Source organism: Lissotriton vulgaris, chromosome 5 (assembly GCF_964263255.1).
Source record: "Lissotriton vulgaris chromosome 5, aLisVul1.2, whole genome shotgun sequence".
Taxonomy (NCBI): Eukaryota; Metazoa; Chordata; class Amphibia; order Caudata; family Salamandridae; genus Lissotriton; species Lissotriton vulgaris.
In genome coordinates this window covers 983938866-983962444 of record NC_141693.1, presented here as the reverse complement: position 1 = coordinate 983962444, position 23579 = coordinate 983938866, and the positions used below count along the sequence as shown (strand labels likewise).

At 48.3% G+C, this 23579-nt stretch overlaps 1 protein-coding gene across 2 annotated transcripts in view; it reads left to right on the top strand.

The window, feature by feature from the left end:
- The window catches only part of ALDH18A1 (aldehyde dehydrogenase 18 family member A1), a 508980-nt gene that overhangs the window by 81018 nt on the left and 404383 nt on the right, over nt 1-23579 (top strand). The gene's annotated exons all lie outside the window — the stretch shown is intronic.

The following is a 23579-nucleotide window of genomic DNA, read 5'->3' as shown; positions in this document are numbered from 1 at the left end:
TTTTTAATAACATACTGGTAGGAAGATGTTAGGTGCTGTCCATGAGGCTCTGTATTTGGCAAAATAATACAGAAATTAAGTTAACAGTAATATAGATGGCAAAACACTTGCAATTTACCACCTACTTCAAGAAGGTGGTAAACCATTAGTAAATAGGGAAGGGGTCCCCAGGGGACCCCTTACCCTTTGTGAATCGGGCAAAAAATATGTTTTAAGGCAGCTGCCTTACCTTAATAAATGAAAGTAAAAAAATTTTTTTTTCTTTTTTTTTTTTAAATGCATCCCGTTTTCCTTTGAGGAATACGGGCAGCATTAAAAGAAAAAACTGCTTTATTAAAAGCAGTCACAGACATGGTGGTCTGCTGACCCCAGCAGGCCACCATCCCTGTGAGTGCTAGAAATTCCTAATGGGGTCGCAAATTGCGCCTGCCTCATTAATATTAACGAGGCATGCAATTTGCGGCCCCATTAGGAATTGCAAACAGTGTCTGAGACACTGTTGTACATCCCAATTTGCAAGTTGCAAATTGTGAGTCGTAAATGCGACACAATTTGCGAGTTGCAAATTAGAGGGTCGTACATCTGGCCTAAAGTGTGATGGTTGATTCTTGGTCATAGCTTTGGTAGTTCAAAAAGAGGTGAGAGTTCATAGCTATTGCAGGGCAAAATTACATTTAGAAACTCCATATTTAAGGCCTCCGCAATTGCTGTGCAGTTATATTCTTCGAACGCAAGCCACCAATGTCAGTATGTCAGCGTTCCTGGATCATCACTCTCCAGTAGGTTTGTATGTGGGGTCATTCCCAGTGTGTATCCATAAAGGATCCTACTGCCTCAACAGATATCAAACAATTTGGTATGGACGCTTTCTCAATGTTGTGCAGTCTGCGGCGGTCATACTCGACCCTATGGAGGATTTAGAATTGTATTGAGCGTAGGCGCGACATAAATGCAAATTCACGTGAGTGCATCAGCGCCGCCTTCCAGTCTATGTCCTCCAAATCACCCACATCTCGCCTCCATCTCTCTCTGAGCTGATTATTGATCATTCTGTACGAATTGGAGACTGCACCCCCTACCCAGTTGTGTTGCAGACTCTGGGATCCCCTTGCTTTGTATAGGTAGTGTGGATGTGAGCTCTGTTCTAAGAAATTGCACGCAAGCTTAAATGTCGGGAGATTGTGAAGTGCAAAGATCCTGGTATTAATCAGGTAGGCTGCCAATAGTACCCTTCAATATCTTGGAGTGTAAGCCCACCGTTACATTGAGTACGTTGTAGTGTTTTGAGCAGTATTCTAGGGTGTCCCCATTCCACAGTTGAGGTCTCAAGTCCTCATTAAATCTTGGTGAACACAGTCTGGGAAACTGGATATGTGTTCTGGAGCACATATACTAATTTGAGAAGTGTAATCATTTTGAAGAAGGCTGCCCACCCCATAAAGGAGAGAGGAAGTCTCCTCCATCTTCGAACATCGGCTTGAAAGTACAAGAGGACGCTTAGTCACCCGAAGCCCTTGTGATAGTGGCAATAGGTCTTGTGTGCCTTGTGGATTATATAGCACTTATTTGTCCCAATTAAGCCTATATCCTGAGTGGGCCCCGTATTCCCCTAGTATCTGAAAGAGCACCAGAATAGTGGTCACCAGGTCTGTTATGTATAGGAGTATATCGTCGGCGTATAATGTTATTTTTCCTCTATCTCGTCCGCTGCAGAGATTCGGAACCCCCCACTCATGCGTGTAACCTTGCCACACATGCAAGAAATTGTACCATAAGAGCAAACAAAAGCGGAGACAAAAGGCATCCCTGCCTAGTCCCTTTTCTCGATTTCCGTTCCCTCTAACCACCGCCACGGAATATTGGTACAGGACCACCACCCGCTTTCTAAATTGATGGCCAAAGCCTAATTTCAGTTGCATCTGCTCGAGAAAAGGCCAGTGGACTGCGTCAAATGCCTTTTCAGCACCTAGGGATAGGAAAACATGCAATGCCCGATGGACCAGGACTGCCATCAGCCAATTATGTGTGCGTGTCCGTTTGAGGTGTGTTGACCTGCGGGGTATAAATCCTGATTAATCCAGAAGTATTAGTGGTGTGATGACCTGCAAAAGTCGTGTGGCCAAAATAATGGCAAGTAGTTTTGTCTCCACATTAAGCAATGAGATTGGGCGAGTACTATGATGGTAGCTTTCTAAAGATCCCGGGGGGGGGGGGGGGAGGGGGGGTGACCTCAATTCCCTCACCTCTTGGAACAGGTTCAGCAGGTGGGGTCTCAGTAGGCTCACTTAGCGCTTATTTATGAAACTTGACTGTAGAACAGTGAAGGTTTTGGATCCAACGTCTGCCCAGCCCGGATCTCAACAACAAGGGAAACAGAACAGGGTGGCTGGACAGGAAAATTAACAAAGACCAATTACAGCCACGTAGTCAATATATACCACGTGACCACCGGGAAAGAATCCCAAAGCAAATTTATTTTCTTTTTTGACTCAAATTATTAAGGATTCAAGGACACGAACACAAACAAAACAACTGTTATGACAGTGGATTCATGATGACAATATCTACAAGTATACAAATTTTACAAATATACAACACTTACAAAGATGAATAAAGCAACATAAGTGAGCAAGACACACCAAAACAATGCAAAATTCAGTGAACAACATAGATTGTAGTTATATACAGTGCAAAAACTTTCAAGTGTAAAGCAAATATATAACCAGTCCATCAGACTGTGAAACCATGGGACAGGCGGGAGGGATGGAATGAAATGCCTGCCTGTCAACCAGGCCTGTGGTTAGTTGTTTGAAGCGGGTTGCACAACTAGGATCCAAAGGAATCAGTAAAGTTCTATCCTAGGGGCACCCTTGGGGGTTTACCACAGGGTGGAAGTGTCGACGCGTTTCGAACCAGCGTTATTACAGGTTCTCTTCAGGACAAGGACTGGGGATCGTGATTCTGCACAATGGCATAAGAATAGCCGTGGTGTCGGTTAAACTCGACCAGACAAGGTCTCTGTACTTCAACCAGGGGTTAGGCTGGAGATGTAGTGCCCGCGGGGCGGTGCACGATCGGTGTTTGGAGACGTCTCACATGTTGAAGCATCTATGTGTTGGAACTGAAGTCCCAACCAACAGATAGTAGTGGTCTGATCCACGCCAGCAAGGAGTTAATTATTTGTGCTGGGACTCTAAATGGAGGAATAAATCCGGCGTTTCAAGCGGCAACACAGACGGACTCTCCCGCGGGCACTACATCTCCAGCCTAACCCCTGGTTGAAGTACAGAGACCTTGTCTGGTCGAGTTTAACCGACACCACGTCTATTCTTATGCCATTGTGCAGAATCACGATCCCCAGTCCTTGTCCTGAAGAGAACTTGTAATAACGCTGGTTCGAAACGCGTCGACACTTCCACCCTGTGGTAAACCCCCAAGGGTGCCCCTAGGATAGAACTTTACTGATTCCTTTGGATCCTAGTTGTGCAACCCGCTTCAAACAACTAACCACAGGCCTGGTTGACAGGCAGGCATTTCATTCCATCCCTCCCGCCTGTCCCATGGTTTCACAGTCTGATGGACTGGTTATATATTTGCTTTACACTTGAAAGTTTTTGCACTGTATATAACTACAATCTATGTTGTTCACTGAATTTTGCATTGTTTTGGTGTGTCTTGCTCACTTATGTTGCTTTATTCATCTTTGTAAGTGTTGTATATTTGTAAAATTTGTATACTTGTAGATATTGTCATCATGAATCCACTGTCATAACAGTTGTTTTGTTTGTGTTCGTGTCCTTGAATCCTTAATAATTTGAGTCAAAAAAGAAAATAAATTTGCTTTGGGATTCTTTCCCGGTGGTCACGTGGTATATATTGACTACGTGGCTGTAATTTGTCTTTGTTAATTTTCCTGTCCAGCCACCCTGTTCTGTTTCCCTTATTTATTAAACTTGGTAGGAATGGTGTTGGGCTCTGGAGGTTTCTCTGGCTTCTTTTTGGCTATGGCAGCCTGAATCTCGTTAAGCGTTTAGGTCTTCTTCCGGTGACTGTCGCGTATCCGCCTTCAGCACCACAGTGGGAACCACGGCCAAGTATAGCGTTATGGTATGAGAGTCATGGAGCTGGCTGGCCCTATAGAACTGCCCTTAATAACGAGCAAGCTCATCAACAATTAAGACATCAGTGTCACAATTAATCCCTGCTTGGGTGATCATATTCTGCACCCAGCAAACTTCCTGTTCCTTCTGCTCAGCCACCCTGACGACGATGTAGTGCGGCCATCATCTGTTTTTTAGCCCCTTCTGGTGCCAAATCCCTGCATTCCGCTTGCCGAGTTGCAATCTGTCTGAGAACAAAGGGGTTAAATACCGACCCCGGTGACCTTTCGAGCTGTAGGGTCTGAATTTCCAGCTCCGCTGCTTCCCTTCTCTATTTCTATGTGATCAAATTCTGGGCCCTGTCTCGAAGCACAGTCTTAAACGCTTCTCACAGCACTATTTTAGAAGCCATTGACGCTTAGGTACAGCTTAAACGTTTGTGTTCCAGGTTGTCCATTTCCACTGCCAGTGGGTGAGTTCCATTAGTCTGATGACCGGTCCCTCTCGAAAATGTCTGGAATTGCGTCACCCTGCGTTCGGACATGCTTAGTCTTTTTGGGTACCAGGTTCAACTCGACCTCTGTGTCTGAGTAGATTCCAGGCCTCCATTCCTGTCTCAGGGCTGTCAGTGGGGTGCAGGTACAGGGGCACGACTCTGTCTTATCCACCTAGCCTGGAGGGTCTTAGGTCTTCCACACTCCACTTAGGAGCCACTCAGGCAAGGGTGTCTCCCCTCCATCTGTCCTCAGAGTCTGGCATTCCCGCAGCCAGGCTTGTTCTCCTCTGGCAAATGAAAGAAGAGTGCCTTACGCGTTGCTGTCTCTGAACCGCACTGGTGTAGTTTGAACTCCATAATTTGGAAATTTTCGTGACGGATCTCGCCCATGCGGGGAACTTCTCTCAATATCCTTTCCCTGTCAAGGAAGCTCAGGAAACTATTGATCATCGTCCGCGGAGAGGTTCCCGGAGGTGGTTTTGCGCTCAGTTAAATGATTTCTTCTGGTACTGTTTTCCGCATCCTGTATTCTCCAGACCAAATCCTTCATTGTGTCACTAAGCTATGTCACTTCTTCTCAAAGCCTGTGGACGATGTCTCCCACCTCTGAACATCTAATTTCCGCTGTCATGACCCTCTCAAACAAATTCTGCAGGTCTTGTCTCAGAAGAGAGACCTCAGAATATTCCCGATCCTCCTATCTAGGGTCTCCCGGAAGGATTGGATTGCCATTAGAAGTGCTGCGTTGATCGACAGAGCTGGAACGCCTGCTTCTGCCTTTATCTGCTGGCTCAACACTTTAGTGTAGCGGTCCATATTCCCCTGTCTGGGAGGTTTGGGATCTATGTCCTTGGCCATGATTCAGGCTCTGTCTGCACGGAACAGAGAAAGGAGGGGGTACGATATAAGAGGTACCACCGGACGCAGGTCGCATCGCACAGGACAGACCCCTGCTCTGTTTTTGCTTCAGGTCTTCGTTCAACTCACACATGTGCGGACCTCCATCTGTGGCTCATAGGCCCCCAACAGGCAGTTCGCAAGCACCAGCCCATCAGTATCCATGTCACATCGTCATTAACTGCACTATGGTGAAGGGTGCCAAGCGTCTGTATGCCACTAGTGAACTGGTCCTTCTTCCTTGAGTCACTTCCTCCCCCCACTCAGGCCGTCTCTCGCAAGTGCCAGTTCTCTACAGTGCCGACTGGAGCGTAGTAGAACACGCACACCTCCAAGCCATTTGTAGTAGTATTCCATGGTGTGTTCACAAGAGGTTCCAGCAGGGTCGGATTGGGATCACAATTTGGCACGGGCACTGACGAAAAAAGTGGCCCACATTTGCGGGGCGTGGCCCACATTCGAGCGCTTGACCCACATTTGCGGGCATGCCCTTTCATGAAACACACAAGGAATGTAAGTGGGAGGATATTGTTCTTGGGAAGGACACAGGGCCGAGGTGACAATCTCCAACAAGCTGAGCACCTGAAAACAGCCAGGCCCCTTTCTATTACCAAATTATTCCCCAGCCCTCCAGCTCAGGAGCACCTGAAAACAGAGAGGCCCCTTTCTATGAAAAAAAATTCCTCAGCCCTGCAGCGTAGCGGCACCTGAAAATCAGCGAGGCCCCTTTCTATTAAAAGATTATTCCTCCAGCGCAGGAGCACCTGAAAAACAGTGAGGCCCCTTTCTATTACAAGATTATTCCCCAGCCCTCCAGCGTAGCAGCACCTGAAAAACAGTGAGGCCCCTTACTATTACAAAGTTATTCCACAGCCCTCTAGCGCAGGAGCACCTGAAAAACAGCGAGGCCTCAGCTATTTCTAAATTACTCAGCCCATCCCAGCCCTTCACTGCCTCAGGGCAATGGCGTGGCAGGAGAAGAGCTCAAGCAAAAACACAGCTTCTGGGCCATCTATGGGGGTGGGGGGAGACTAAGGTGAAGATGGGACGAGTTCCCCACATCACCTCGCCCACATAGTGAGACCCATTCTTCCTCGCCCACTATGCCCTAAATGAGAGGGGCTGTCGGCGACGTCTCAAATGCAAGCACTGTTTCTGGGCTGTGTGGGCCCCAGGGGGGCCGAGGTGAAAATGGTTCATAGGCCTGAGCAACACTTGGCCCCCTGGGAGGCTGATTCTTGCACACAATCACCCCTCCCCAGCCCACCATCAGCATGATTGCTTGGCAGGGGGTCAAGGAGAGGCCACAGCTGATCATCGCTGAACGGCCGGCCGCACAGCGAAGCTACCTTCCTCTCCCTGTCAGTGCTCTCTGTGGACTGGTAAAGGATGAACAAAACCGGCCAACAGAGTGCACTGAGACACCGGCCTTTCAGCCCATGCACGAGTGCCCGCAGTGCCAATCCGCCCCTGGGTTCCAGCACCTTCTGCGCTGTTGTGCGTTGCCTGCAGTCAAGTGGGAGGGGAGGTGAAAGGTCGCAGCCAAACCGATTGTCGCTGTAACAATGCCCCTTCTAGCGAAGGGAACCCCATGGCTACACCTTTAGACCCTTGCAGTCTGTGGGCCGGGCTAGGCCACACCCCGCGTCAACGCCTCCGGAGCTGGTGGGGGAAAGAAAAGGAAGCTGGCCTCCAGCAGTGCCGCTACACCACCCTTTAGGGCCTCCGCCAGGGCCTCTGTCACCGCTATTGACACCTCTCCCTGCAGTTTTTTTACATTGCTTCACCAGTGGGAGGGAAAGTGAAAGAAGGTAAGCAGGATGTCCGCAAACGCTGCATTTTGCCGTCAATAAAAAAAGAGCCCCTAGTCAATAGCTGCAGGCCCCTGCCATCTTTGGGCGGCATCTAGGCCACTCTTTACGACTCCGCTTCTGGAGCAGGTGTAGAGACAGGAGGAAGGCCCCCAGTGACAGTGCCGGTCCTACGACTTTTGGTGCCTCGGGCGAAAAAGAAGTGAGGCCCCTCTAATTTGCATGTGACATCACAAGAAATGACATCACAGAAAATCTTCTTTGGTATTGCCAAGGGACCTTATATGTGCAAATCAGTCACATGGGTAAAAAAATAAACACCCAAATGAAACAGGTCTGTCTATTTTAAAGCTGTATTAAGTGGATTGTCACATTTTAGGAAACAACTAAAAACCTTTTTGTTTTAACTTTACTCATTAAATGATTCTGATTTGCTCCTCTTTTCACTAGGTAAGCGCTGAGATGCCCCCGGGTGAGTTGCGCGCTATATATACTTAACATAACATAACAAAAACTAGGCACAGGTCTCACAAAGATGGACTTCCTTACTCCATGTTAACTGATTGTTTCCAGTTTAGTGCACAATAAAAGGTCCGGAGCACCTCCGAATCACATTTGGATATAGCGAAATAAAGTTGAGTTTGAATATATGTTCCTTTTCATTTTTAGTAGAAAGCTTTATAAATTACAGGTTAGAACTAAAAGGGCAGCAGAGTTCTGTAGGAACAAAGCAAAGCATATAGTTACGAGCCCCATGCATCCATTTGAGGCTACTTCATAGAAGGGTTAAAGTCACCCCTGTACTGAAAAGGCTGTTTAAAATGTGAGTTTTTACAATTCCCAAACTTATACGTAATTTGATTTATTCCTTTCATTTGGATATTGTACTGCTGCATTTATAATAGAAAAATGAACACTCAAGTTCCAGAATGCAAGAAAATAACAGCAACACTGCTTACATGTGATTTAAAGAAGCAACTTGAGGCCTCCTCTGGTGGAAGTCTGCGCTGGTGAGAGTTACAGGTTTCACATAAATCCCTTGCACTGTGACTGGAAAAAGGTTTGATGATGCCCATATTCTGGAATAATTAGTAAAGCCAGTTGTGAGGCTAAGGCAGTGGACAGCCTTGGTATGAGTGTGTTCACGCAAGTGTGTGTGTTTGTTTCCCTAGTATAGTTATTTATTTTGGACAACTTGCCTATTGCTACAAGCACAATATACACCTCAAGCACAGCTCGTGGCACTATAAGGCTTCCATTGAACCCCAAAACCCCAAACTTAAAACATGCTATAATCTACAATTACTAGTGTAGCATTCAAGTAGATATTGGGTGGCATTCATAATGTCATGCATTTGATGTAGATGTGCCATAAGTAAAAATAGGGCAAATACAGAAATGTCATACATAGGCACAGAATAGCCAGAAAATTAAACTAAAATACCCCATACTTTGTACCAAAGCCTTTTTGGCACCAAGCAAGCCATTGCAACCCTCCATAGAAGAACTCTCTTGTCTCTTCTATCTACACATCTATACATTCATGCTTTCATCCTCCCATCCACCTACTGATATCCACCATTTCCCCTTTGCATTCTGTCATCTATTCATTATTTTATCAATCATTCAGTCTTTCACCATTCTGTATGCCTGTCCATCCCCATATTCCCATCCATATCCAAACCTAGCCATCAATAATTTCACTCATCCATCCCTCCATCCATCCTTTCACTCATTCATCCACCCATCTTTTCGATCACCCATCAATCTCGCTGCTCATCCATTCAGCCACACTTTCAATCCATCCTTTCCCTCATCCATTCATTTATCTATCTACTCATCCGTCCATCCATTTACACTTCCACTCATCCATTCATTCTTTCATCGCTCCACCCTCACTCATCTGTTCATGCTTTCACACATTTACCTATCCTTTCGCTTATTCTACCATGCATCCTTTCACTCCATCATTCCACCCTTTCACTCCATCACATCCATCCTTGCATCCACCATTTTACTTATCCATCCATCCACTCATCTATTTTTTCACTCATCCATCCACCCTTTAACTCCACCCACCCTTTCACTCCATCCATCATCTCTTTCACACTTCCATCCACCCACTCTTCCATTCATCCAATCAGCAGGGAGTGCACGTCATGCATGATGGATAGTGCCAATGTGAGGTGATTGTGACATGGTGCTGTGGTTCCTTTCTTTGCACTTTTATATAAGGCAAACTCAGCCCCAAGTCTTTGGAGCGCTTTACAAAAGTACAAATCCCATTACAAAAGGTTGGGTTTTTTAGGCATGGGGAGGTTTAATGATTTGTCCGGAATCTCAGGATTTTGAGCTAACGCCAGGACCTGTACCTGGTTCCCCACTTCCACTAAACTACTCCATGTGCTGCAAGGTGAAGGAGTTTTATCCCCTGGGCTTCATAGCACTGAGGCCAAGAAGACTGCTGCCCCCTGCCTTTGCCACACAGCACTGGTTAACAACAGCAATGCCTAGGGAAAGGGCCCCATACCTGGACTCTGTAGCCTGATGCAGCTCTTCAATGCCCAGGTGACTGAGCTGTGCTAAATCCTGCCCTGCCATATCAGTCTTTTCTGGGTGCTTCCTCTTTCCCCAACCCACCTCTCCTCACCTGATAATGTCCAACTGGTCCTTGGAACAAAGGGCAACGACAAACAGAAAAGGCAGGCAAGGCTTCAGGTTAGGTTAAGTGAGGTGCTGCCTGGCTCCTAACACCCTGCTCCTGAGGTTGCGAGCCAACACATTTGTTGGCTTTACTGCTGCCCACTTCCCCACCCACTGTTTTCCTTTCCTCACCCCTGCACCCACAGAAATGCCACCATGCCCCTGGATGAGAGAGGTCAAGACACCTCCTTTGAAAAATACATTTGTGATATGAACGGAAGGTGGGCTGACTGATAGTGTGGCATTTCACACTTCACACAGAAGCAGGGCCCCATGTTTTTAACCTGAGAAAAGAGCCCTGGGCAGCTGCCCACATTTCCATGCTTAGAGCAGGCCCTGCCCAGACTCTTCCCTTCTCTCACGGATTCAGCCTGTTGCATGCGCTGCTCCTCTTCTCCCAAGTTTCTTGCTCTTTGATGCTGTTCTGCCCCCCTTATCTTTGTCTGCCACCTCTCTGCTGTACTTTTAATCAATCATCTATCACACCCACCTCTTATCTTAGTTCTTTCCTTTGTCGTATTTACTTTATATGCATTGCACCTCCATTCTCTGTGCTTCTTTCACCCTCTTCCTTTATCATAGGGGAACAAGGTTGCCACAAGCCGGTGTTCTACCCCTAAAGCCCGTATTTTTAACCCTTACCTGTATATACTTCAAACAACAGGTACAAAATAGAAAGTACTTTTAAATATGCTATAGAGATGCGTTAACAGTACCTAACTAATAGTTAAAGTAAAGAAAGGCAGAAAAGCCATGTTACAATTGAATACATACTATTATTTTCGAGTCCAATTTAGTCTAACATCTAAGCCTTTGCAGACTCCTAAAAAACAAACAATGGCCGGTATTGTTGTCTTTGAAAGCATGCAACCCTAAGGGGAGCACTGTTTATTGTGATGTGTTTCTGTCTTTTATGGTGAGCCCTGCAGGACACCCTGCTTTTTATTCATGCAGGCTCAGGGTTTACTTCACACAAAAGGACACTATACACACCCTTCTAATCGCTTTTATGCAGATGCAGCGATTGGATTACTGAATGCCTTTCGACCAATGACTGCGAGACCCAGGGAAGGGGGCCCCCTCCCTTGGTCCTTACAGCATTGCAGCACCATCATAACAGGGTCTCTTAAAAGGCACTCTGCGAGGCCCCACTTGCAACTTTTTTTTTTTAAACTTACTTTTATTGTTTTCCAGAGCACATATCGCCATATCATTCCGTTACAATAGACTTGAACATATTCAACCATGTTCGTCAGACAATGATACATTTCTAAACTCTACTTGTCATATCATAGTACCAGTACAATCTGTGCCGTAGTAATTATACATTTCCATCTGATCTCAACGGTTACTTTCCAGGGTGAACAAATAAACCAAACTTCTCAACAACACCCCCCTCCCTCTGGTCCTGTGCCAAGTTAGATATACAATGCAGTTGCCATGCCTAGTCTCTCCTGCTCTTTTGAATACTATGCAGTTGTGAGTAAATACAGTAATATTTCTCGAAGCGTGACGCTCTGTAAGTTATATGGTTTATTGTGTGCAGTCAGGGGTACTATACTGCTCTACCTCCACCGCCTTGAGAGCCTCCAACATAACATCCCACTCCAGTGCTATAGGGATTCTACGTAGTCCTCTCAGTTCATTTCTGTGCAGGGCAGCGCTCTCCTCTTCTCCCCATCGGAGCAGTTCACTATGCCATGTGTGTCCCGTCGGTTGTCTGCGCGACTTCCAGCGCATTGTGATAGCACGTATCTCTAAAATAAGCGCCAGATCTACAAACCGGTATTGTACTTTGTGTTTCGATACACGTGCATGCAAGCCTAATATACATTCTGCTATTGTAGATTGTAATTCACGCTGTGCAGTCTCGCGTACTGTGCGCCTAACAGTATCCCAGAACCCCGTTAATTTGGGACATGCCCATAACATATGCAAAAGACCAGCTCCCTCTAAGAGGCATCTCACGTAGTGGTGGTGCGTTTGTGGAAACATTTTATCCAGTTTGTGGGGAGTAAGATGAGCTCTATGAAGGATCATGGTGTGAATAAATTTAAATGTTGAGTTCCGCAATATCTTTTTTGGGCGTTCCACAATGACCCCACTCCTTCTCTGTCAAGGCTCTTCCGGCACCATCTGCCCATGCCGCCCGCAATTTGTCTAGACTAACCTCTGCGTGGGACCGGATCCCTACGTACAGCCACTTAACAAGGTGTCTACCTCTGCCCATATAGTAAAGCATTTTAACCAGGTCATGCGTGGGGGGGGGGTGGGGGCGCTCCTGTCTCTGCGGGCCCATTGTTTTTTTAGGTCGCGTCTGAGATTGCAGGGGCGAAAGCCCCTGCTGTCGCAAAGCGATCTATTGTAATCATTTCAGTCATTTTCCCTCCCCCACCCCCCCCAAACTCACCGGTAGACCGGCAGAAGCGTAATCCGGAACGTGCAATTATTTCTGCAGCTACAGGATTGCCCAAGCTTACCTTCAGAATTATTCATGTGATGCGGAGCTGCTTTGTCTAATTTGAAACCATCATTTTGTAATTCTGGCTCCATGAATAACGAACGTCTCCCCGTTGCAGAAGTGAAACGTACTCCCCGTTGCAGAAGTGAAACTTACTTCCCGATGCGGTGATGCGTCGAAGCTTCCCATTGAGCTTAGCTGTCCAATTGGCTGTTAACTTCTTGCTCCTAAAGCTTCCGGGTGATTGTGTTGGAGCAATCCAGCATTTTTGCTTATGTCCTGGTGTCAGAAAATTACATAAGGACAAACTCGTCATGTTTCTCTGGGGAAATAGGTGTTGGAACCGGGATCCGACGGGTTCCCCCTACTTTCTTGCACTGTTTGTAAACCCAACCACCTATGCTCCTAATTAATCTATGGCAAAGTTCAGGCACGTGGACGGGGCTTTTTGAGTTCTTGACGGACTACCTGCCAACACCCTTTGATTTCGGTATTCAAACACATGCGAAAACCCCTTTGGTAAGTATTAATCGTTCAGGAGAAAGGCTCATTCTATTCTATTAATAAATATATAGCTATATAGAGCGTTTAAGTAGAATGTTCTTTACGGCAAATATGTGTTCAGGCACTTAAGAACCAATCTAAGCTGGTACTGGGTTCTCTATCAAATCTTCGGAAATGTGTCGACGAAAAATTCTTCGGAGGCAAAACTTTAAAATTCGGTGCGGGTAAATAACGCATGCGACGCCTCTCTGCATGCCGTAAATACTCACGAGACTTGCTCAATTTGCAATTAAGAAATATGAAGGACTCTGTCCGAGTATCCTCGCCACACAATGAGTTAGGCGAGGTTATTACAAGAACTCGTTTTTTTTTACAATTCCCAATGTGCACGTTTTTTTGAAAATCGTTCTTTCGAAGATCCCACGTCATTAGTAGTTTTGTACCTCACCCCTTTTTTCCCCTTCACATTTCAGCTATTTTAGGAATGTGTCGTTCCACCAGCCTGCTGCCTGTCTCAGCCCCCCCCCCCCCCCTCTCTAGGAACGCTGCCCTCTGGAGCCCAGTGACGCGCCTTTCCTTTCAGAATTGATTATTACTCATGTCATTAGCATTCTTTTCCTTTCATGGTACATACATCGTTTTGATTGGTTGATTGATCACAGTGTATGCAATTCTGGCACTCGCGATGTTCTCTCGTTTGTGCCTTTTACTTTTATTCTTATTCCTTATATCCCCTCCCCCCCCACCCCACCCCCTCCCCGAGAGGGAAGGAGGGGGCCGGAATGTCCCAAGTACCTGTCATCACTGCAATACATACTACGTTTGGCTAACCCTGTGACAGAAATGCGAATGGATCTGTTTATAAAAACTAATAAAATATTTTGAGAGAAAAAAATAGAAGGCTCGGCCTCCTTGCCGAGATCTTTTGATTGTGGGAGCCAAAGTGAGGTCAAGATTACTTCAGCACAGAGATCGACTGGGTCTATAAGAAGACATAAGTGTGCTGCCCAAGTGCTGTGATGGGGCTATAGTAAGCTTTATAATCGAGCCAGTACCCTGACTTAACCTCATGCGTGCGAGCGGAATTCCGCTCGTACGCTGAGATTTTTTAAAACGCACTTTACGTGACGAGCTGGGCTCATCATCAGCGTGCGAGGAGGCTACGCCATGACGAGCCCAGCTAGTCATCAGTTTTGAAGGGGTTACCCTACCACCATCTCTCACCCCGACTCTCCACTCTCCACCCCGTACCCCCTAGCTCTTCACCCGGTACCCCTTATCTCTGCACCCCGTACCCCCTATCTTTCCACAGAACGGTACTTTACAGACCGGTTCTCGGTGCGGGGCGCTAACCCACTGAGATGCATACTGAAAGATTTGCATTGAGACGGTTAGCGGGGTTTCTGTGGTGTCTGCACATTGATTCTGAGGGCAGGAGCTTGTGGGTGGTTGGTGTGCCCTGCGAGCCGGAGGGGTTCAGGAACTGGCTGCCCCTTACCTTTTTGTTTTATTCCAAATTAATATTGCTGTCCACTTCATTCCTCCACGCAGTTGTTTACCCTTCTCTTTCCACCACGTTGATGCTTCCAGCATTCCTCGCAAGGCAGATGAGAAAAGATTCATACGCCAAAGCAACTTGAAGCCGCTTTTTAACCATGGCATGTCAGCGCTACACGAACCGCCTCAATTAATCTGCCCTATAGCTAGCGGCTTCTAATAAAGGCCAAGAAACAAGCCCCTCGTTGGCTGCCGTGCGGCAGAAGCAGCAAGTTTGTTACCTTCCGGTATCTTTTCTTAATTCAGCTTATTTTTCACCCGTTTTCTCCTTTTAGCGCTGCTGACCACGCCCCCTGCACCGGATATGCTCATCCAATATTCCTCAGTGATTGACACGTTTGCATTCTCATTCTTGACCTATTGTCTCCTGTGCCCACTGTGGTGGGGGTTGAGAGCTTGATGGGGCAGTGCCACTCGGGTGGACTAGAAGGGGTGGTGGGTGGGCTTGTCCAAGATGGGTAAGACACAAGGTTTTGGGGTGTCACTGGCAGTGGAAAGTCCCCAGGGCCGGGGGACCGCACAGCCCATATGGCCAACCCTCCCCCCCATAGAAACCAGCCCCACCCATTGAAGTAAAACCACTCGGCGCTGCCCAGGGGGTGCGAAACGCTGTAAAAAGATTGAGAGGCTACGGACATAGTAAAGGGGTGCAAGCACTGATGGGGACGGGGGGTCATTCTGAGATTGTTGGGGTGTTGTGCACTTTTCATGGTTGTGGATCTGATAATCGCTAGGGGCACTAACTCGGGGGTGGCAGCATAGAATATTTAACAAGCACTGTGCTTTTTTTGGGGGGGTGGGTGCAAAAACACTATGGGGGCGTGGTCTACAGGGGCTCAAACCTGTGTTCAGGTGGGTGCACTGCTCAGGCGGGTGGAGTCCAGCGTGGGTTGTAATGTGTGGTAATGCTGCCCGTGAGTGGGCAATGCCCATGGTGGTGGCGCCACAACAGGGCCCTGTCCATAGTAGAGGGACTGCTGCTGGTGGTGTGTGTGTGTGTGTGGGGGCAGCACATCATCACTGGGCAGTCACTATGGGCGCTGCTGAGTGGGTGGACGTGTTCACCTGTGTGGCTTGGGGGCTCTCCATGATTGTATACATTTGTGCACATGTAGTAGATTGTGCATATCTAGTGCTTGGAATGGAACCCCAGGCGTGCAGGCGCCCTCTCCCAGAGTCCCTGCTCGCTTCGGAGAAGCGCTGGTACCCTCCCTTTAAAAGTGCTTCACCTCGCGGCGCGCGCTCTCCTGCTCAAGATGAAACACAAATGCTGGTCCTTGGGACCTGACGGTACCAGCCCTTCTGAAGCACTGTGTGTGTCGTGCGCCCGCCGGCCGGCTGTGCGGGGGCATCTCTCTCTTTGCACTGACCGTCGCTACTGTAGGGCCTTAAACTGCAGTGAGCCGATGCGTGTGCTCACCGACAGCTGGTTTTCAAGATCCTTAAATGGTGTGGGTGTAGTGTGTCGGTTCTCCAGTGGTACGAGGTGGTCTGTGGTGGTAGTGCTATGATAAATGCTGGACCTTCTGTGTCTGCAGTGAAGATGCCTGTGTGAGGAGTGTGTCAGGAAATAAGACGCATTGAACAGCCAGCCTTACTGACAAAGCCAATGAGCTCGGCTCTGGTATAATGCATGAGCGAGAGGCCCAACGCAGACTAATCGGTTCACGTGAAGGAGAAGGGTTAAATAATACACCCCACCCCCATCCAACCCTAAAAGCTCGTCTCTGGAATGGATTTGGCCAGCAAGCCACAGTAACCGCCCAACCCATTCTAGAGAAGTGTGGCTCAATGGTTAGAGCGGCAGACCCTGATGCAGTAGTCTGGCTGGGACCAGGGTTCAATTCCCGCCTCGGCGGGTCTTGGGCTCAATTTCCTCGGACCTGATAATTCTCGCTTCGGTGCCTATTCTAATCATGAGTCCCACTCTGCACCTCTGGGCAATAGCTTGCTTAATATCTACAACGGCCCCAACAACGCTGAGGATGCCTGACTTCACCTTGGGGATGCCCAGGAGTGGGCTCCTCACAGGGAAAAGGCCAGGAAGGGTTCCTTGGCGGTATTCGTACAAGCGCCGAGATGTCTACGGGTAGTCGTGCGCTATACAAGTGCGTAATCACTTCATTCTGGATGCAGCCTCAGGGAAAAACCCAAAATGTAGCACACCGCCACCACTGTCGCAACTTTGGGCATGGACTGTCACAGGCTGCCTATGCATGTATGACCAAAAAGCTGTGTACAACTCGCACTCGCACGGAAAGCAGTAACACAAACTACCCCTTACAGGGATACTGTCTTTACCGATTCCCTTTCCTCTTCCCCTTTCCACTTCCCTTGCCTCTACTGAGAGTGTGTCTTGACATTCAGCACATCTGGCTCACAAGGACACAGTACGTTCTGAAATACACATCAGAATACACTAAAAGAATGCAAGTTGAAACAACACTAAATACCTGATGGCAGTGAAATGTCACACATCAGTACACTCAAAAGCCAAAAATGTCACACATCAGTAAAAAAACAAGCATTTACAATGCAATAGGTCTCGCATTATTAAAGTTTTAGCTATTGGCATTGTAAATGACAATGCCTTTTATTCATTTGCATTGGTGCGTAAACAAGCACTTTGTACTTATAGTCCATGCTTATGAGAAGCAAGGCTGGCAGTCTCTTTTACTGCCAGCCTTGCTCATCGTAAGCAATGACTATACGTTCAAGTGCGTGTTTAAGCACCGATTGCAGGTTTTAAAAGCAAATGAATAAAAGGCATTGTCATTTACAATGCCAATATCTCTGCTTTAATAATGCGAGACCTGTTGCATTGTAAATGCTTGTTATATATTGGACCAGTGCAGCATGCAATAAATATAAGTGCGCCGGCGCTCCCATTACATTCACAAAGGTATCCTGGTCCAAGAGCGTCCCATCCCCAAACAAATCAGCCACCGTGCTGATCCCCACATCCAGCCATGGTGTTATTCCACGCTTAGTTATGCAGCCGTCCATCAGCAGAATTCCCAATAACGGGATGTTGCCTGCATAAGCAATATGTTTACCAGTGTAGTGTATCACTGCTTTCCAGCACTGAAGCGCAGTGCGAAGCAGAGTGGGGAGACATTTCGGGAGCCTGCTACTGGGCAACAATAGGTTATGCAGGGAACCGCTGTCCATATCACGGTCCGTAAACCCTATCTCTTGCAGGTTACGCCCGGTTGTCCAAAAGGACAACCATTGTAGTTGGTATGAGTAATAGTATGCTCTCAAGTCAGGGATGCCCAATTTCCCCCCTGCTCGTGCATAGTTGTAGTTTTTTAAGACTGATGCGACGCCAGCCCGTTCCCATATAAGGTCAGTGAGCAGGTTATTCTACGCTTTGAACATGGTCTGTGGTATTAGAAGAGGTAAATTAGTAAAATAATAGATCAAACTGGGGAGTACCACCATTTTCGCCAGGGCCGCTCTCCCTACCACTGACAATGGCAAAGTAGTCCATAAAGCGACACTAGAACGCAGGGCCCTGATTGCCCTATTCAGGTTACCATCCAGCATGTCTGCATGGGTCTGATATATCTGGATACCCAGATATTTGAAAGTGTGTTGTGCAACCTGCAGACTGGTACCTCTGAACGCAACAGTGTGGGTGCCCTCATGTTCAGTGAAATAAAAAATATGTGACTTCGCTGCATTGATGGCGAGGGCAGAGATCGATTTAAACTGGCTAAATTACTCGTATATCTGGTTTAGGGGGAGGCGGAGATCCCTAAGATACAGAATAATATCATCTGCATACGCAGAAAAGAGGTGTGTTGTATCCCTTAATGTGATGCCCATATCGGTGAGGTTCTGACGTACCTTGATTGCCAAGGGTTCTAAGGCCAATATGAATATAAGAGGAGACAGGGGGCATCCCTGCCTAGTCCCTCTGTATATTGGATATTATGCTGAGATATTGCCACCAGTACGAGCACGCGCAGTAGGAGCAGAATATAAAAGACGTAACCAGGCTATGTAGTCCGCTGGGATCCCAAATTGCTCCAGTGCACTGAACATATAGTCCCAATTAAAGAATCAAACGCCTGACGCAAGTCTAAGGATATACAGCCTGCATGTTCATGATGGTTTGGGGCTTCCGTTAGGAGGTAGTGCAGCTTCCTGATATTCAGGGACATATTGAGGGCGGGGAGGAAACCAGTCTGATCTACATGAATCAGTTTAGTAAGGGAAGGCAGCAATCTATTGGCTAATACCTTGCTTAATATTTTATACTCCGTGGTCAATAAGGATAGCAGGTGATAACTGGCCATGTCTGCGGGGTCCCTACCTGCTTTCAGGGGTGATATCACGAACGCTTGTGCTGTCGTGAGGGGTAAAGAACCTTTCTCCAGCGCTGTGTTGTATAATTTCCAATTTGGGTACCAGTGCGTCGGCATATGTTATATAAAATTCAACTGGAAGGCCAGCCAGTCCAGGGGTTTTATTCCGTGGGAGACCCTTCATAGCGGCCCTGATTTCAGACTGTGTGATAGGTCCCACCATGGCTCTCTGGGCCTCAGTCGTTCGCTACGGCTATGTAAGGGAGGTAAAAAAGGACTCCATATTGGCTGCCACGCTGTTATTTGGTTTGCTACACAATGAGGCATAATATTGACGGAATGCAACATTAATGTCCCCCTGGGTAATGACCCTGCCTCCTCCCCTGGTAGTGACCTCATTTATAACAATCGCAGGGGGAGTGTCCCTAATTAGTCTAGCGAGCAATGTCCCTGATTTATCTGCGTCAGTGTGGCTCAGCTGCGAGTACCTTTGATAGTCCATTACTCTGAGATCTTCTAGCAATTCCGCATGCCTGATCCTAGCCTCCTGTAATGCTGCGCCCTTATCAATGTTCGTGATCGCTTCCTGCTCCAACCTACCCATTTGGTGCTCTACATCTAACAGAGATTTATGAAGCTCCTGTCGGCCACCAACTGTCGTACTAATTGCCTGCCCCCTTGCCACCGTCTTAAAGGCATTCCATTCGATCAATCTATTCGATGCAGTGTTACTATTTCCAACAAAATAACGGTCAATAGTGTCTGACATGGTTGCCCTGAACACCGAATCCTCCAATAACTGCGGCCACATACGCCAGGTGGGTACCGGGGTAGGTATTCTTCCCCAGTTAAGAACAATCTCCAGTGGGTGGTGGTCCGAAAAGGTCTTTGCCAAGTATGTAGCCTGGGATACCTGCATTGCTATCCGATTGGAACAATATATTCTGTCTATCCTCGTGTGCAGTACGTGGACAGGGGAATAGAATGAGTACTCCCTATGTGTGGGGTGCCGCATCCTCCAGACATCACACATCTCCCACCCCGGAGCCCATCTACCCAATGCCTCTGCCTGTTTAATCACTCCTGCCCCAAATATAGACGGGTGGGACCTGTCCAGAGTATCATCCATCACTGCATTACAATCACCTCCTATTGTCCATAGGTGGTTCTCCCAACCTGTCAGTGCAATATTTAACATACCCCAGTACTTATCCCGTTCCATTTTGGGTGCATATATGTTGCCCAAAACCACATGCTGCTCATCCAATGTCCCCCGTACAAAGAAATATCTCCCTTGCTTGTCTATCCGCTGCTCCAGCACTAGAAACGGTATTCCATGCCTAACCCAAATAATGACCCCCCTCGCAAAGCTAGAATATGTGGTGGAGCTGATGTAACCTCTCCATTTCCTACGTAGTTTCGGTACTTCACCATCCGCTATGTGGGATTCTTGCAAGCACACTATCTGGGCTTTGCAGCACTGCAGCTGCGCATGTATTCTGTGACGCTTCTGCACAGAGCCTAAACCCAGAGCGTTCCAGGTTAATAACGTGTACCTGCCAAATGTATGCATTGCAGTGTGCTCTGCGCCCGCTTACCTGCAGGCCTTCTCTCTAGCCATTCGAATCCAACCAAGACAAACTCTGCAATAGGACCGTTTACCCCCCGAAACTCCTCAATACTCGGACCGGTCGGGGAACTGTACCGGACCACACAACTTAACTGTATATTGAAGAACATTATACATACAAAAAGTGCTTTTTGCCATGTGGGGGACAGTGCTAGCACTTCGCAAGTGGTTTAGTGTCTGCTGAGAGAGCACTTGTAAGCTCTATCGGTACCGTGGGCTATGAAAGTGAACTTACACCATACTATCGTCATAACTTACAGAATCCTTATACATTTCACAAATGCAATCCAATATTGCGTTCAATTTAACCAAATAAGCCATCGGCTGTCTGTGGGGTCACAGTAGGGAACAGGGCCACACTCCCATGCGAGTCTGTCTTGCAGTTCTTCTTCTTCATAAGACGTCTTATCTTCCAGCCTAGTAGGATGCGTGAAAGTGGCCGCCGCAAGGATCGCCTGTGACTTGTTTTGCTGCATCTGTTGCGAGGTGAGGAATTTCTGAATGGTATCTCTGGTCGCGTCCTGAGACCCAGAGGGAACATTGTTTTGGTCCGTTCCATCACCTCCAGCCAATCATCCACATCCCTGGGGCTCTCAAAGAAGTACGCCTTCTTGTTGTGCAAGATTTTTAGCCTTGCCGGGAAAAGCCGTGCGTATTTCAAATGCAGGTCCCGTAGCCGTCTCTTGACCGCCATGAAAGAAGAGCGCTGACTTTGCACCAGAACCGTGTAGTCCGGATATAGCGATATCCTTGCATTTTCGAAGTTGATCTGAGGGAGTTTGCGAGCCTTTTGCAGTATTATATCCCTGTCCTGAAAGTTCAGCAACTTCACTATTAGGGGACGCGGCGGGGCCCCTGGCCTCGGTCGCCCCGTGGGGATCCTGTGTGCACGTTCAATACAATATTGAGTGGAGAGCCCCTCGTTCGTAACATGATCCTTGAACCACTGCTCCATGTAGCGCGTAGCATTGCTCCCTTCGCTTCTCTCTGGCAGGCCAATGACACGTATGTTGTTCCTCCTTGCTCTCCATTCCGCATCCTCCACACGGTCCATTAAGGTGGCTACCTGGTCCTGCAGCTGTTTAATGTGCGCCTCATTCTTCGTCTGGCATGGTGTTAGCTCCTCCAACGTCGGAGTATTGCCCTTTACCTTATCCGCAAGCTTCACATGATATGCCCGAAGCAGGGTAAGACCTGTTGTTAGGGTCCCAATCTGGAGCTCGATGGCTTTCCTGGACTCCCGCACTTCTTGTAGGATAAGGTCCAGTTTATACCCTGGCTCAGTCAGGGCAGTAGGCGGGATGCCATCCGTGTGTTCTACGGTGTCCGGTATGGGCTCAGAGCCGCCTCCTTGCTCCTGCTGCCTTCCCCTATTGCGCCCCATCACGGGGGAAGGCGAAGCAGCACACAATGACAAGCAGCTTGCCCTGTCACCCCAATGCCTCGCTAGTGTTCTTACAGCCAAAATACCAAGCTGCCACCTTAGATCAGCCCTGCTGCCACACAGTACTTCAGTTGTCCGCAGTCCCTATGCGCCACTGCCCACCTGTGCTCAGCCTCCATATAACTACTGATCGGGCCTGTTCTATAGCAATCCCAAGCGCCAGAGAGGTCGCAGAAGACGGATCACACTGCCACACAGCTCAGCTCTATCACTCTTGGCGCATTGAATGTAGCCAGTACCTGTCTCCACATGCCACTGCGTTACAATTTTCAGCTTTGCAAGTAAAAGGGAGCAGGGTGCAGTTAGGCCTCACGCTCGCCGTCTACCCCGGCTGGGTATCCCTCCTCTTGGCGCGCAGCACTTCAGGGGTTCCTCTATTGTGCCACAGGGATCGCACACGCCTCACATGTGTACCGCTGACCTGCTCACCGTGCGTGGAACGCCCTCCACAGCCGCCGCTAATTTCTTTGGCCGGCCTCCAAGTCATTCATCATAGGTAGGCCTCGTCGCATCCCCAAGCTTGCATAGTTTCAACACCCCAGTCCCGCAGTCGCCTCCGCTCTCCCTTCACGATTCCAGGAGACCTCCTCAGCTCTCCACCGGCTTCACCAACCGGAGCTCACTACAGCGACGACTCATCTGCCTCCCAGGCCAGGACAGGGTCTAAGCCACCAGGTACCTCAGTCGTCCGGGTCCCTTCGTACGACCCACGCCTCCGCACCACCACACGGTGCCCCGTCGATCGCAGGGCAATCCGCTCCCTTCACTGACAGTTCTCGGCTTAAAAGGCAGCTCCGGGCGTCGGCCGACCCTTAGGCAGTCTGCTCCCCCATCCGCAGACCCCAAACTACCGTGTGCCACAGTATAATGATAGGATATTGTAGCCCAGGTCCGGAGCTCGTCTAAAAGACGACCGCCATGCTCAGCCTGTAGCCACCCCCCGCCCCTCTTGCAACTTAACAGGCGCGGGGCCCTGGGCAGCTGCCCACACGGCCCATGCCTAGCACCGGTCCTGCCAAATGATGCCACTAAATCACCCTGTGCCGCTGGTCTCGCTTGGGGGGTAGCCTGTATTGCTGGTGGGCCCAGACACGCCCCCGCCTATTGCAGACTGCCTGCCCCAGAACGCATATCACATACAGGGCTTCCGTCAGGGCTCCAGCTCTCGCAGCTGACACCTCTCCCGGCTCCACCCAGCCATGCTACGTTCCATGGGCACTGCGTCTGGCACCGTGGGCAGCAGAAGTGGCGCTCGAGTCAGCACTGGCTCAAAAGGGGGGTACTTTGGGGGCCACAGTGGTCCCACCCAGGCTCCATTGTAGACAGCAATCGGTATCACCACCCAGTCACCACCATTTTCATTTGTTCCGAAGCAGCCGATCTCTCTGAAGTTCTAGCATTTCACTGCCTGCACTAGGTCCCCTGGTTTCAGTGGAAGCAGTCTCTGAGTTGGAAGGCAGAATTCGTCCGGGAACAAACCTTGCAGAAAGTGCGACTAGTCGGCCATTTTGGTGTCCACTTACTTCAGTTTTATTAATTGTTAAGACAATTTTTAATTACAAGATAGATTACTGTTCATCACCATTATAGTCACGCTGACTAAGAACAAGTACTGTGGAACAGTTGTGCAAATCAAATGGATCCTCCAGAGGAAGATCATTGT